This window comes from Periplaneta americana, chromosome 15 (assembly GCF_040183065.1).
Source record: "Periplaneta americana isolate PAMFEO1 chromosome 15, P.americana_PAMFEO1_priV1, whole genome shotgun sequence".
In the NCBI taxonomy this organism is placed as follows: Eukaryota; Metazoa; Arthropoda; class Insecta; order Blattodea; family Blattidae; genus Periplaneta; species Periplaneta americana.
The window spans coordinates 115,881,126-115,894,088 of record NC_091131.1 but is presented as its reverse complement, the minus strand read 5'-3'; the positions used below and the strand labels follow the sequence as shown (position 1 = coordinate 115,894,088).

The window sequence follows — 12,963 nt, the reverse complement described above, 5'->3', positions numbered from 1 at the left end:
TCTGTGAATCTCTGGAAAAAGAACCAAGGAAGAGACTAGTGAAGTGCTTTGTATGGAGTGTGGCATTGTAAGGGGCAGAAACATGGACATTACGACAAAGTGAAAAGAAGCATTTGAAATGTGGATATGGAGAACAATGAAATGTGTGAAATGGACAGACAGAATAAGAAATGAAGCTGTTTTGGAAAGAGTGGGTGAAGAAAGAATGATGCTGAAACTGATCAGGAAGAGGAAAGGGAATTGGTTGGGTCACTGGCTGAGAAGAAACTGCCTACTGAAGAATGCACTGGAAGGAATGGTGGACGGGAGAAGTTTTCGGGGTAGAAGATGGGATGGTAGACGACATTAAGATGTATGGATCATATGAGGAAACGAAGAGGAAGGCAGAAAATAGGAAAGGTTGGAGAAATCTGGGTTTGCAGTGAAAGACTTGCCCTTGGGCAGAACACTAAATGAATGAATGAATAATAATACTGTAATAATATTAAACAATCACATGAACGTCATAGGGCCTATATCTAACTTATGTCCGGTTTCTGGAAAGACAGACCTGTAAATACAGAGTTATCTCACGTGGAAGACCAAGAAGAAGATGGGCCGACCTCTTCAGTGAACGTGTAGGAAGCCATTGATCAAGCAGAGCAAGACATAGGGAAGACTGGAAAAACCTAAGAAGACTAGTGAACAGCGACTAAAACCAGTGCGACAGAAACAAGCGAACAATATCCAACAGTGCAAAATGTGAACCAAGTGAACAATTCCAAGGTTCTAAACATCTCTTACGCGGAGTAGCTCACCGCGTGAGACAAATAGAGCTCTCCCTCTATAGGAGGAGGCCTTTGCCCTTAACGGGACACTTTTAGGCTAATCATTTCATCATTTCAATCATTTCATTTCATTTCATCTACGATTTAACGTGCTTATATGTTAATGTCATAATAGGAAGCTATCTTATTGCGTCTTGTTACAAGGAATGTCGTATAGGAATATCGCTGCAATGCATATTTATTTTACTTATTGTTGACTTCCGGGTCACGGGGATATGTGTCAATGTGAATGCACTGGAAGGACTGCCGACTGGTTTTACGTCCCAGCTGTTCGAGATATGCTGCACGCTTGCACTTCTTCAGATTTACACTAAACAGACTCACCTTCCATTACCCCTCACTTTGCGTCTTCCTTTCCCGATCAGAATACAGACGCACTTCACTACTTTGGAAATTTAAACAAATAAACAGTGCAGTACATCATTCTATCTTCTTCTTCTTCTTAGATTTTATTATCTTCCATTTTGCTTCTTCATTCTTGCGCAGAGTGTATTGGTGAAATGAAAGAGAGGCATTTCTTCTTTGATCTCCTTGTCTCTTCTTCAGTCTTGTCATCTCTCTTCTCCTTTAACTTTTCTTCTCAATCTTTCTTTCTGTTTATATTTTTTAATTATTTTTTTAAATACCTTTTCTAAATTTGTTGTCCTTTCAATTTATATATTATCCGATATCTTTTTCCTTTAAATTTCCATTTTCACTTACTTTCACCTATTAATCACGTATACCCCTCTTAACTTTTCTTCATCCTTTTACAATTACTCTTTTTCATTTCTCGTTTATATCTTTTCTTATATCTTTATTGTTTCTTTTCCTTTAAGTTTTTCCTTTTGTATTTTCTCCCCTTTTATTTTATTCTTGTACTTCTAATTTTTCTGTTCTCTCTCTTTCTTTTACCTTATCTTCTTTCATCTTTTTCTTCTTTCTCTACTGTTTACAATCTCTTCCTATTCTTCTCCCACATTTTCTCTTCTTCTACTATTCTATTGCATGTTTTATTTTTCTTAACCTCGACCGTTCGTTTTTATTTTAATCATCTTTCATCATAATGACACAAATCTATGCGAGCATCAGTTACAAGTTGCAAGATTAAATATGGAAGACTTCGCAGACTACGAAATAATAATTATGTAGACCGACTCAAGATAGCATTTTAAATTATAGTCATCATGATAGAAATTCCACTCGTGTGACACGTAACAAATTATGACAGATAACAAGAAACACCACAAAAATGCAATTTGGAATGAAATGAGGTCTGATTTAGTTTTAAACTGCATTGTATTCTCACATATCGAGACTTGAAAAATTGAAGCTTAATAATCTCTGAGGCGAAGAGCACAGAATTCAAACTGGGCAAAATTGTGTTGTGAAGACAAATTAAGTTATCAGGATGTCAGAAATAATAATAATAATAATAATAATAATAATAATAATAATAATAATAATAATGATTTATTTAACTCTAAATGTACGTATAATGGAAATAACTGTATCCATATATCAACATGATCCCCATTGCACACCCTGCAGAGCTCATAACGGTAATGTAATGCAGCCCATGTCCACTGTAACATAAGAGGGGGTGATTTGTTGAAAAGCTTGAGTAATTTTTACTCTCAGTTCATCAATGTTTCTGGGTTTCTGTGAACAGACAATGTCTTTAACAAAACCCCACACGAAGAAGTCAGGAGGAACCCTCCTGCATGTTTTTCTTTAACACAGAACCTGTTTCTACAAATGTTCGATACCACAACATTATGGAATCGTATTTAGGTACATTACGCACACCATACTCACATCGAAATTCCCTTTGAACTCTTTTAACACTCTCAAATTTAGCATACCAAAGAACACATTGTGCCCGCTGTTGATTTGTATTAGTGATTTTAATCATCTACGATTTTCATTTGTCCTTTCAGATTATGCATTGTTGATTGTCATATATGGAAACTCCTATCTTTTAATCATAATATAACCAGCAAGATATTTTCCTACTATCATAATAGCTTTTTAATAATGAATTAATATTATCCATACCCAAACGAATCAGACTGTAATTTCAGTACATTCCTATAGGCCTATGTTTAGAACAGGAATCGTCATCTCAGTGCAGGTACAGTTTGCTCGCTAGCTCAGTTCTATCCCTTAGACGTCAACTGTGCAGTAGGAGTTGGTGGGGAGAAGGAATCAGGTGATGGCAGTGGTGTCCGTTCACTTGTTCAAATCTTTTAATCAGTCTCTAATAACTATAATGAAAATAAAGACGGAAGAAGCATGTACTTAATTTATTTTAAGAGGAACTGTGTAATAAGTAAATCACTTTTCAGTTTAGACAAGAAACAAGTTGTATTTTTCCGTTATGTATTGTAAGCTTTTGAAAGTAAATAGTTTTTTTTTTTCATATTAATGTAATTCAGAAATTACACACCTATAATCCATTTTCATTGTTACAAAATATTAAATAAATCGAATCCATTAGTAATACTGTCTTACTTTGATAGAGAAACAGAGGTTAAGGGTGTTTGAGAATAAGGTGCTTAGGAAAATATTTGAGACTAAGAGGAATGAAGTTACAGGAGAATTCACAAAGTTACACAATGCAGAACTGCACGCATTGTATTCCTTACCTGATATAATTAGGAACATTAAATCCAGATGTTTGAGATGGGCAGGGTATGTAGCACGTATGGGCTAATTCAGAAATGCATATAGAGTGTTAGTTGGGAGGCCGAGACGTAAGTGGGAGGATAATATTAAAATGGATTTGAGGGAGGTGGTATATGATTGTAAAGACTGGAGTAATCTTGCTCAGGATAGGGACCGATGGCAGGCTTATGTGAGAGCGGCAATGAACCTCCGGGGTCCTTAAAAGCCATAAGTAAGTAAGTAAGTATCCTTAAGAGCCATAAATAAGTAAGTAAGGTGATCCCTAATAAAGACCCTGTGGGTGTCAGTGAATTCATGTGTTCAGGAATTAATCACGTAATAGTCGCTGTTCACATAGCAGGGAAATAAAACTGAAAATAGGAATGCTTTGCTTGTCATAAATGAGGGTCGCAGTGTTCGGAAATCAGTCCGCAACCTACATACATTTTCTATGTTTTCTAAGTGTATTGAACACATCTTACAGATATCGCAGTATGGAAAAATAAATTTGTTATACATCAAACCGAATATTCACAGATGATCACTCGATCTAATCCAATTTGGCTACATTTTGACATTTGACTATGACAATTCTACTATAAACTACGTGACTAAAAATTAAGCTACGTTTAGCCGAATTCGTCTACAGTTGGCAAAGCTCGGGTCTGTACAGCAAAATGGGCATTGGCTCTGGTATTCCATTATAATAGGTTGCTTCGTGGTGGATAATTTGAACATGATATGACCACAGTCTAGTATATACAATCACGAAGCTTGAGTTGTGAGGGTGCTAGGAACAATAGACTGTGCCGGTACTATTTATCATTGTCTGTAATGAGGCGATATTAGCGATCCTAGTGGTTAGCAACTATGTATGGATGCATATTTACTACGTATTGAGCTTCGTGACTGTATTTACTACACTGTGGTATGACATTGGGTATGACGCATGTCCTTAAAAAAAATCGGAGCTTGTCTCCAATACTCTCCAGTAGATTGGAAATAACTAAAACCAAAGGAAGGTTGGGAAATATGAACAAATATGAAGATTTGTTCATAATACAAAAATTTTTACGAAATATTATGAAATATGAAAAAAAAAAATACCCATATTTCGATTCTACTCATGGCAAAGCATAACAATTAAGATTCCCAATACTCTGAGATTAATTTTGTAAACTATGAAATTTCATGTTTTTCCGCTCTCTAATCATTAGAGTCAATGTATTGCGACAGTTCCGTCGTTCAGATTTTGCGTACCCACTCACAAATCACAGCGCGATAGAACAGGGTATTTCATTTGATTAACACTACATTCACGTTGAAGGGCTCCTTTCCATGGGATTAGCATAATACACCGCTGCAGAGACATCAAAGGACAATCCCAAGTCAAAGGATTAATACCCAGTCCCATGGAATAGAGATAAATCTTCGCCCACGCCGTGAATCGAACCACGAACCATTTGTTTGGAAAGCAGTGGATGTTGCGTGTAGCCTACTACCAGCTTGCTTATTTAACGTTTATTTCAAAATGCAGATTATTCAGAGGCGATTAAATGATACAGTGAAAACAGAGAGATAATGGATTGAAAATGGTAGATGAAACGAAAGTTCTCAGAGAAAATCTTCCTTACGGCCACTTTGCTCACTACTGGTCTCAAAGCATCTACCTGGAGTTCTAGAATCTAGTTCAGATCCTTCAGACGAGAAGTTGTCAGCTAGATCTATGCTGGTGGCAAAAATAAAATTGTTGTGGAGGTCTTGGGAGTCGAACTGGTGTCAGGAGAAAGCGGAGTTCGTTAGTCATCGCCCCTAATAAGGAGTTAATAGTCGTAACGCCCTCGATGCACTGCACATAGTTGCAGAGCCACACATCACTTCCGTTTCTCAGAAATCCTCTTTTTATAACGCAGGGTTGACACTCTCCCATTCATTTCGTCTGTATGCGTGTATGTTACTCCACTTTATGTACATTAGTGGAAGTGAAGTAACCCTGCAGATTTGCAGAGCGAATTGTCATATTGACTATCACAAAAAATATAATACCAAATCGGTGGAAAGTTTTTAGTTTTCGAAAAAAAGAAATGTCCCCCCCCCCCTCCCAAATTTTCACGTCGTCGTTGTGGAAGATCACTATGCATAGGATTTTGATTTCTGTCAATACTAATAAAGAATGTAACAAAGAATTTTTTTTCCTTTGTCGTATTTCGATAAAATGGACGGTTTTCGTTTAAATTAAAAAGCAGGGCTATAGCAAATATGTTGCCTGACTAACAAGACTAGACGTGGCAACACTGATCAACTGTTCACGACTTTCTTTCGATAGGGGTAGGAGATAATTAGTCAGGTCGTCTTGTCCCAGTATTACATATATATCCAGTGGAAGTGAGTGTTTGAGTCTTGCGATCTTAAGTGAAGCTTGTATTGCCATTCATCTTCAACTTAGTGTATAGCAATGCCGAGATGTTCTAATTCGGAATGTCTGGACATGAGCTTAATTTACGGAGAGACGAAATGCAACTCGCGTGCCGCTCAACGCTTGTATGTAGAAAGTTTGCCGATAGGACAGTACCTACATAGTGCAGACATTCATCGCTGTCTGCTAGCAGGTCCGTGACAAGGCCAGCGTAATTTTAACATTTCGCAATCGGAGTCGACAACGACCTGATGAAATTATTGACAGGAAAGAGGGGATTTTTAATTTGGTCGACAAAAATTCGGGTCGAGGAGTCAAATGATTGTACAGTACGTAACCTTTTGTTACATGTGACGTCGGATGATTCAATGCCTCCGTGTTGAATCTTGGGCATTGCGATGTTGCCAGCGAGTTTAAACCTTCGATGCAATTATTTAATTAACCATGCACTTAATCACAAAATGTGTAATAGATTTTTTGTTTATTTTCATATAATCTATCCCCCCTTTCAATGCGCAGAGTTATAGACCGATCACTTCCATCATGTATATATGCACAATTGAATGAGCAATATATCTACAGTATATTAGATTTACATATTATATTCAATATAGGCCTACTCGTGTATATATATATATATATATATATATATATATATATATATATATATATATCAGATTTCAGTTTACTCAGAGATACGTACACAGATATTATCGATTGTATTATATCTTTGAATTTTAGCAAAATATGTCCACAATAATAATGACAATTATATGGGATGGAAGTGAAATAATTCTGCAGATTTAAATGGACGACAGGGTACACTTAAATGGCTAGAAAACCTATATTAGTCTACGTTTTGTGATTAAATGCACGTTTAATTAGAAAACTGATTTGGAAGTTTCAGCAATCTGGCAACATCGACGCTAACAAACTGCGCTTTCTTCTCGTAATACAGATGTAAGAGGTCAACGAACTCAGGTCTGTCTCCGTTCCCTACTACAATGTTGGAAGCTGGTGGGATCAGTCAGTGGCTTCAAATTAGTGTTTTTTTTTATAAATTTACAGGAAAATCGTCCACGCTTTTGAAATATGCCAGAGGGATAAATTATTATTTTTTTAAATTTCCTATCAATATGGACAAAAATCACCCGAATTTAAGTCCAGTGTGAAAAAGTACGGGAAAGTAGCCTATACATGAAACAAAAACTGTAAACAAAATCAAAGAAAGCATACCACTCTCAAAATAAATCAAATGCTGAAATAAATTTCAAAACAAACAATGGAATGAGCTCTTAATATTAATGCATACATGAAACTAACATTTCTAACTTTTTTTGTACATATATCCAACTTCGCATCCTCCCATTGTTTATACGTCAACGCTCCTTATAATGAAAGCGTAAAAATAACTATTCTACAGATGCAAAACCAGAAAATGAAAAAAAGAAAAGGAGTACCGGTAGTAAGAAGAGAGAGATGTAGCAGAAGGGGAACAAGAAAAAGAGGGAAAGAAAAGAAAAATAAGACAGGATATACAGCACGAGAAATAAGAAGGAAATAAGAATTGATGGAGACGTAGAAAGAAGAATAAGAACGAGATTCCCTTCTCGGCGCTGCTTCCCATATAAAATTAACTGAATCTCTAAAATAAAATATACTGTACGTATAATCTATGTATGAGAGCATGGATCCAAATAGAAGCATTCTGCGAACCACTATGGTCATATGACGCTGGTGGGAGTGCAAAGGATTGTGTGACACAACAGCATGCATGGTAACGCGTTGGCGGCTAGGTTTCAAAGGAACTACTAAATGTAAAAACACTCACAGACGCAGAGAGAGGAAATAATATAATAAAACGCTAACGGCCTTCTTTATGCTGTTCAGCCTGGCATTAGCGAACTTGCTTGAAACTAACCAAGTAGACTGGAATATTTACTTGAAGTATATTGATGCAGTTCTGATTCGGCGACACCGGTACTTCGAAATTAACACACTATTCAGAATCTGGCGGCTTTTCACCAAAGGAATCCACGGGTTCTATGTTCACCACATGCCCACCGCAGTGAATAACAGTTATCATATCTGACCGTGAAACTAGCGGGCCCGGTTCAAGTCCTGATTGGGACAAGTTCCCTCTCTTTCACCGTCATCTCCGTTTCTTTCCTAGGTTTCGGGTTTTCTCCGAGCAGCCACCGAAATTGGACTCTTTGGATATGTGGTCATTCGTTGTTGGTGATAGTGCTTTGCACCTTGGGCTTTTCGCTGGGCTCGTGGTAACTCGTGGGACAGGGGGTGAGGGAGAGCGTAAAGTTAAAGTGATCAACTAGGCTGTAGGGGAATTAAGGTTGACGCTCACTGGCACGAACCGACCGGAACGGAAATCTACAGCAGTCCGTCTTCCGCGGAAGCTCTGACGCTCACTGCTCGGAATATTCCGGTACAGTCGACAGGCAGTCTGGTTTAAACATGGAGTGGGATAGTAGTTCCGAAGATTATTTTATTTTACTGAGTCTTTAGCTGATGAGGAAGAAAAACAGAAAACAAAAAACAAAATATGGGTCCATAACTAGAGCCCGGATTTTATGTAATGTGAAAATGAGAACTATGTAGACTACATAAATATGAAGCTAAAAATGACGAAGTATGTAGATAAATATGTAATAAATAAAAAAACGTTGGTAATTTAAAATCTAAGCTTTATTAGATGTATTTTTGCACACTAATAAAAAATTACAGGTGCACATGTGATTGAACCACATTGTTTGGAGGCGCAATTAATAATTAAATATTTTTACATATTTTCTGCGGTTATTGATCGTGTCGTCAACGGCAACCCATACGTAGGAATCATCAAGTCCATCTCTAATCCTTTTCATTGTGTCAGTATAGCAGCAGTTCAAATATTTTTTCCGGAGTGTTGATTCATGCGAAATATTGAAGTTGCAGTATTTGCGTAGGAATGCTTGGAACTTTGGAACTCCAAGTTTATACCACTGTATATGTTTGCAGCAACCATTGCCATGCACAAATTTGTATTAAATTCACTTGTAGAAGACGAATGTTTCAGCACCACTTGTGTAAGAAGAACTTTTTCTTTTCGACGGAGCACGTTTTTTATTTCTCACATAAAGTCCAATTTTTAAATGCTATTCTAATTGTGACTTCATGGAGCACCCAATGCGTTTGTCACACACTTTGGACTGCACGATTTTACCATTTTAGTAAAGGAATCGTCAATTGAAATCCAGTCTTTTAACTTGGATGCGAATGGCAGTAGGCTTGCTACTTGTATTACCTGATGTCAAAATAAGTTTCTTAAAAAAAAAAAACAGAAAAAACTATTGTTTTCTTTTAGAGCAACTGATTGGGGGTGTTTGTGCGAAACGGTCATACCCACAGTGTAATTTTCATTCTTTCCTTCACTACTACCATTCGCATTGGTATTTGTACCTACTTTACCGTTACTTCTCAAGGGATATAGCCTACAAACTATTAGCATTGCAAAGAGATGTCCATTTTTTGACAGAATACGTTATTATTTTCAATTATCAAATTATATTTATGCACTAGAGACGAAGGGATAAGCTTTATAAACAATTTTAAAAAATAACTTAAGCATTACGTAGAGAGAAAATTAGTGAAAAAAGGTATATATATATATATATATATATATATATATATATATATATATTCTTTCAAAATATGCAATATCCTTCAAAATATTTAAAAATATATAATATATGCCAAAGTATTTATTATGCACCAAAATATGTAAAAAACATTTAAAACTTCGGAATAATGATCCCTTTCGTTAATCCTCGATGCTACTTACCCATTAGAGTTCTACGAAATGTTTATTTTGCCATTATTCAGTCTACCATTCAATATGGTATAGGCCTAATTGTTTGGGGTGGAAGTACAAACATTAATCTTAGTTCGTTAAATTTACTACAAAAGCGAATAATTAAAATTTGTTTGAAGAAACGTTTCGATTATCCAACTAAATTAATTTATTCTGAATTTAATGTATTTAATATTGAACAAATTTATAAGTATACGCTGTTAAAATTTTATCATAAAAATCGTAATAAGTTTGTATTACAGACACATAATTATGACAAAAGACGAAATATTAATTCAACATTGATAGAACCTAAATATCTCACATCCGCTGGTCTAAAGCATAGCATTAATTTTGGCCCTCGGTTGTACAATGCTTTAACTAAATTACACCCAGAACTTCTAACATGTAACCCACTAACATATAACAAGAAAATTAGAAACGTGTTAATATCTTCAATTTGATTAAATAAATTTATAGTCTATGTGTATGAATTAATCAACCTATATTATATTTGTATTCTATAATTTTGAAATATATATATATATATATATATATATATATATATATATATATATATATAGTCCTACTTTTCACGTGCGATATTATTCTTCTCTAGTGTTAATATTATATTATATAATTCCATTGCCGCTGTAATTTAAATTTTAGTTCCTATTTTATTTTACTTATTTATTTTTATTATTTTTTTTCTATATTTCTCTTATATTAATATTGTATTATATAATTTCTATAACTGTAATTTTAATTTTATTTCCTATGTTATTTCATATTCTCTTATAGGCCTATTAATATTATATCTTAACTGCGACCGAGCACGAGCGCTGCTCATTCGGTCTCAAATTTTGTTAATACTACTGTATCTCCTTTTTTATATTGATTGTATTATTTTATTTCCATTTGTCTTGTTTGTTTGTAATTATATTCTTTATTATGTATATTTAAGTTTAAATTTAAATTTAATATGATTCGCGGACTTTTAGCTTTCCTTATAGCTACATATGTAGAAACGGAATATGTAATTACATACAATCCGTGCTCTAGTCATAACAATATAAAAAAGTGTTTTGATTAATTTAACCATTTTTTCCCACATTTGTGTAAAGATCGAGTAAGGGTTTTTTTAGTAAAATGTTTAAAACTTCATCTGTTATTAGCATCTGAAATAATGAAGGGAAACATCACATTTCGAAGGCCAATCAGCACAGAAGCGCGATTAGCTCTGTTAAAATTAACTTTTCATCACCCATTTTAAGAATAATCTGTCTGGACAACGCACCAGCACACGTTGAGTGGGAAAGTACTGAGAACAGCCAACACACTTTTCTCCGAAGACCAGCGAAGACATACGAATGCTCACGATTGTCATCGGAAATTCCGCTAGGGTCGTGTCGCGAGAACCCTGTCCGTCAGGACCGGCAGCCGGTTGCTTCCGTTCGGACAAGTGAGCGTTTGCCGTTTAAAATACATGCATACGTCTCTCGCAGAATATTTCCGGTTCGTTCCTTTCCGGTCGGTTCGTGCCAGTGAGCGTCAACCTTTAGGAGGCGGCGCGCAGAGAGATCTGTAGCGCGGTGGGGGCTTAAGGCATGTACGTCATTCCATCCCAGGTAGTACAATGGACCCATCCCAGCGGTCTGCGTGCAAGGACAGTCCCAGCCCGTGCCCTCTCCTGAAGGGGGACTAACAGATATTTACCATGTACCACGAGATGGTACTTTCATAACGTCTCACATCATTGCTTCCATATCAAAAGTAATACCACAGCTCTCGTGAATTTATCCAGAGGAAATGAAAACCTCGTGCAATATTAGCAATATGTATATTTACACTTAAATGTCAATAAGACAATTTCGCGAATGGAATAATAAATAAGTAAATAATTAATAAAATAAACACAACGACATTTATTGAATATAGCCACCTTGGTAGCTCAGTTGGCAGAGGGTTGGCTTACAACAACGGGGGACCTCAAGTTTACTGTAAATCTCAGAGATGAGGGAGTTGTATTTGTGATGGACAAAGCTTTTCTCGAGCTTTTCCCATTTTTCCTCATCATTCTACCACACTCTACGCAATTCCCTTTTGATTATCACCTCAGTCTCGAATAATAGGTCACCTCCTTTGTTTGTGAATGTTTAATCCGCCGTCCGCCAGAATAGAGCCTACATGTTTCTCGCGGTTTATATAAAGATTGGCAGTGATGGGATCCAGATGACTCATAGATCTGTAGAAGAGGCATCGAAGCCCACAGGATCTCACCCCTGACTGGTATATCATGATTCCTATACATATAAATCTCTAAAACAATGCAGATCACCACTAGATATATTATGGTGTAGGAAGTTGAAAACTGGAAAGGAATGTGTATTATGGCGAATGACGTTGTCCGCTTGGTCAGACAGCACAGTCTGCAACTTATTCCATCACAAGTACATAAAAAGCCTCTTTGGGCAGAAGTGTTTAGGGATACTCTATTTTACGCACGATAAGCATAACTATACCTACATTATTGGATATTTGATTTAATATTTACATCGTATAGTATGAAAATATTTATTTACTAACTACTCTAACTACACATGAATGGCAGAAACAAAGAATAATCCAAATATTCATTTTTATTACAAACATAATTAAATTTAATAACACAGAAAATTAAATACATGTGAATTTATGGAAGTGACATTTCGTAACAGTTTATTGGGCGTAGGCCTTCTTGATGATACAGAAAAAATTGATGTAGAGTCAAGTAGGGCTAATATGATACAGCATAGATGTAGAATAAAATTAAAATTCGTATGAGGTAACCCCTGGCGTAAGCAACTCGTAGCACATATTCCTTAAGGTAATTTTCCTATTTTATATGGAAAGTCATTGACTTTAGCAGAGCATGCTTGACATGCAATATCTCCTGGTTCTATAGGCGTGTGGACATCCATGTGATACAGTAAAAAAGAGAGTCGGGCTAATTTGATACAGACTTTAAAATGTATCAAAGGTTCAGTTGGAAAACGTTTAAAACTGCGATTATGAAAGTAGGCTACATTTTTGTGCTCTTTAAGGAGCATATTGAACGAAATTTAAAAAAATCATTATCAGCCTCATAAAAGTATTAAAATAAAAGGCAGTTTTGTTTCTTGAAAAAACTTTGATATGATACTCGACAACTTTTGTTATTGCTCTTGAATGAATAAAGATAGGCCTAC

At 35.8% G+C, this 12,963-nt stretch overlaps 1 long non-coding RNA gene across 1 annotated transcript in view; it reads right to left on the bottom strand.

Annotated features, from left to right (window-relative positions):
- Positions 1–12,963, bottom strand: part of LOC138715663 (uncharacterized) — a 364,471-nt gene that overhangs the window by 206,953 nt on the left and 144,555 nt on the right. The gene's annotated exons all lie outside the window — the stretch shown is intronic.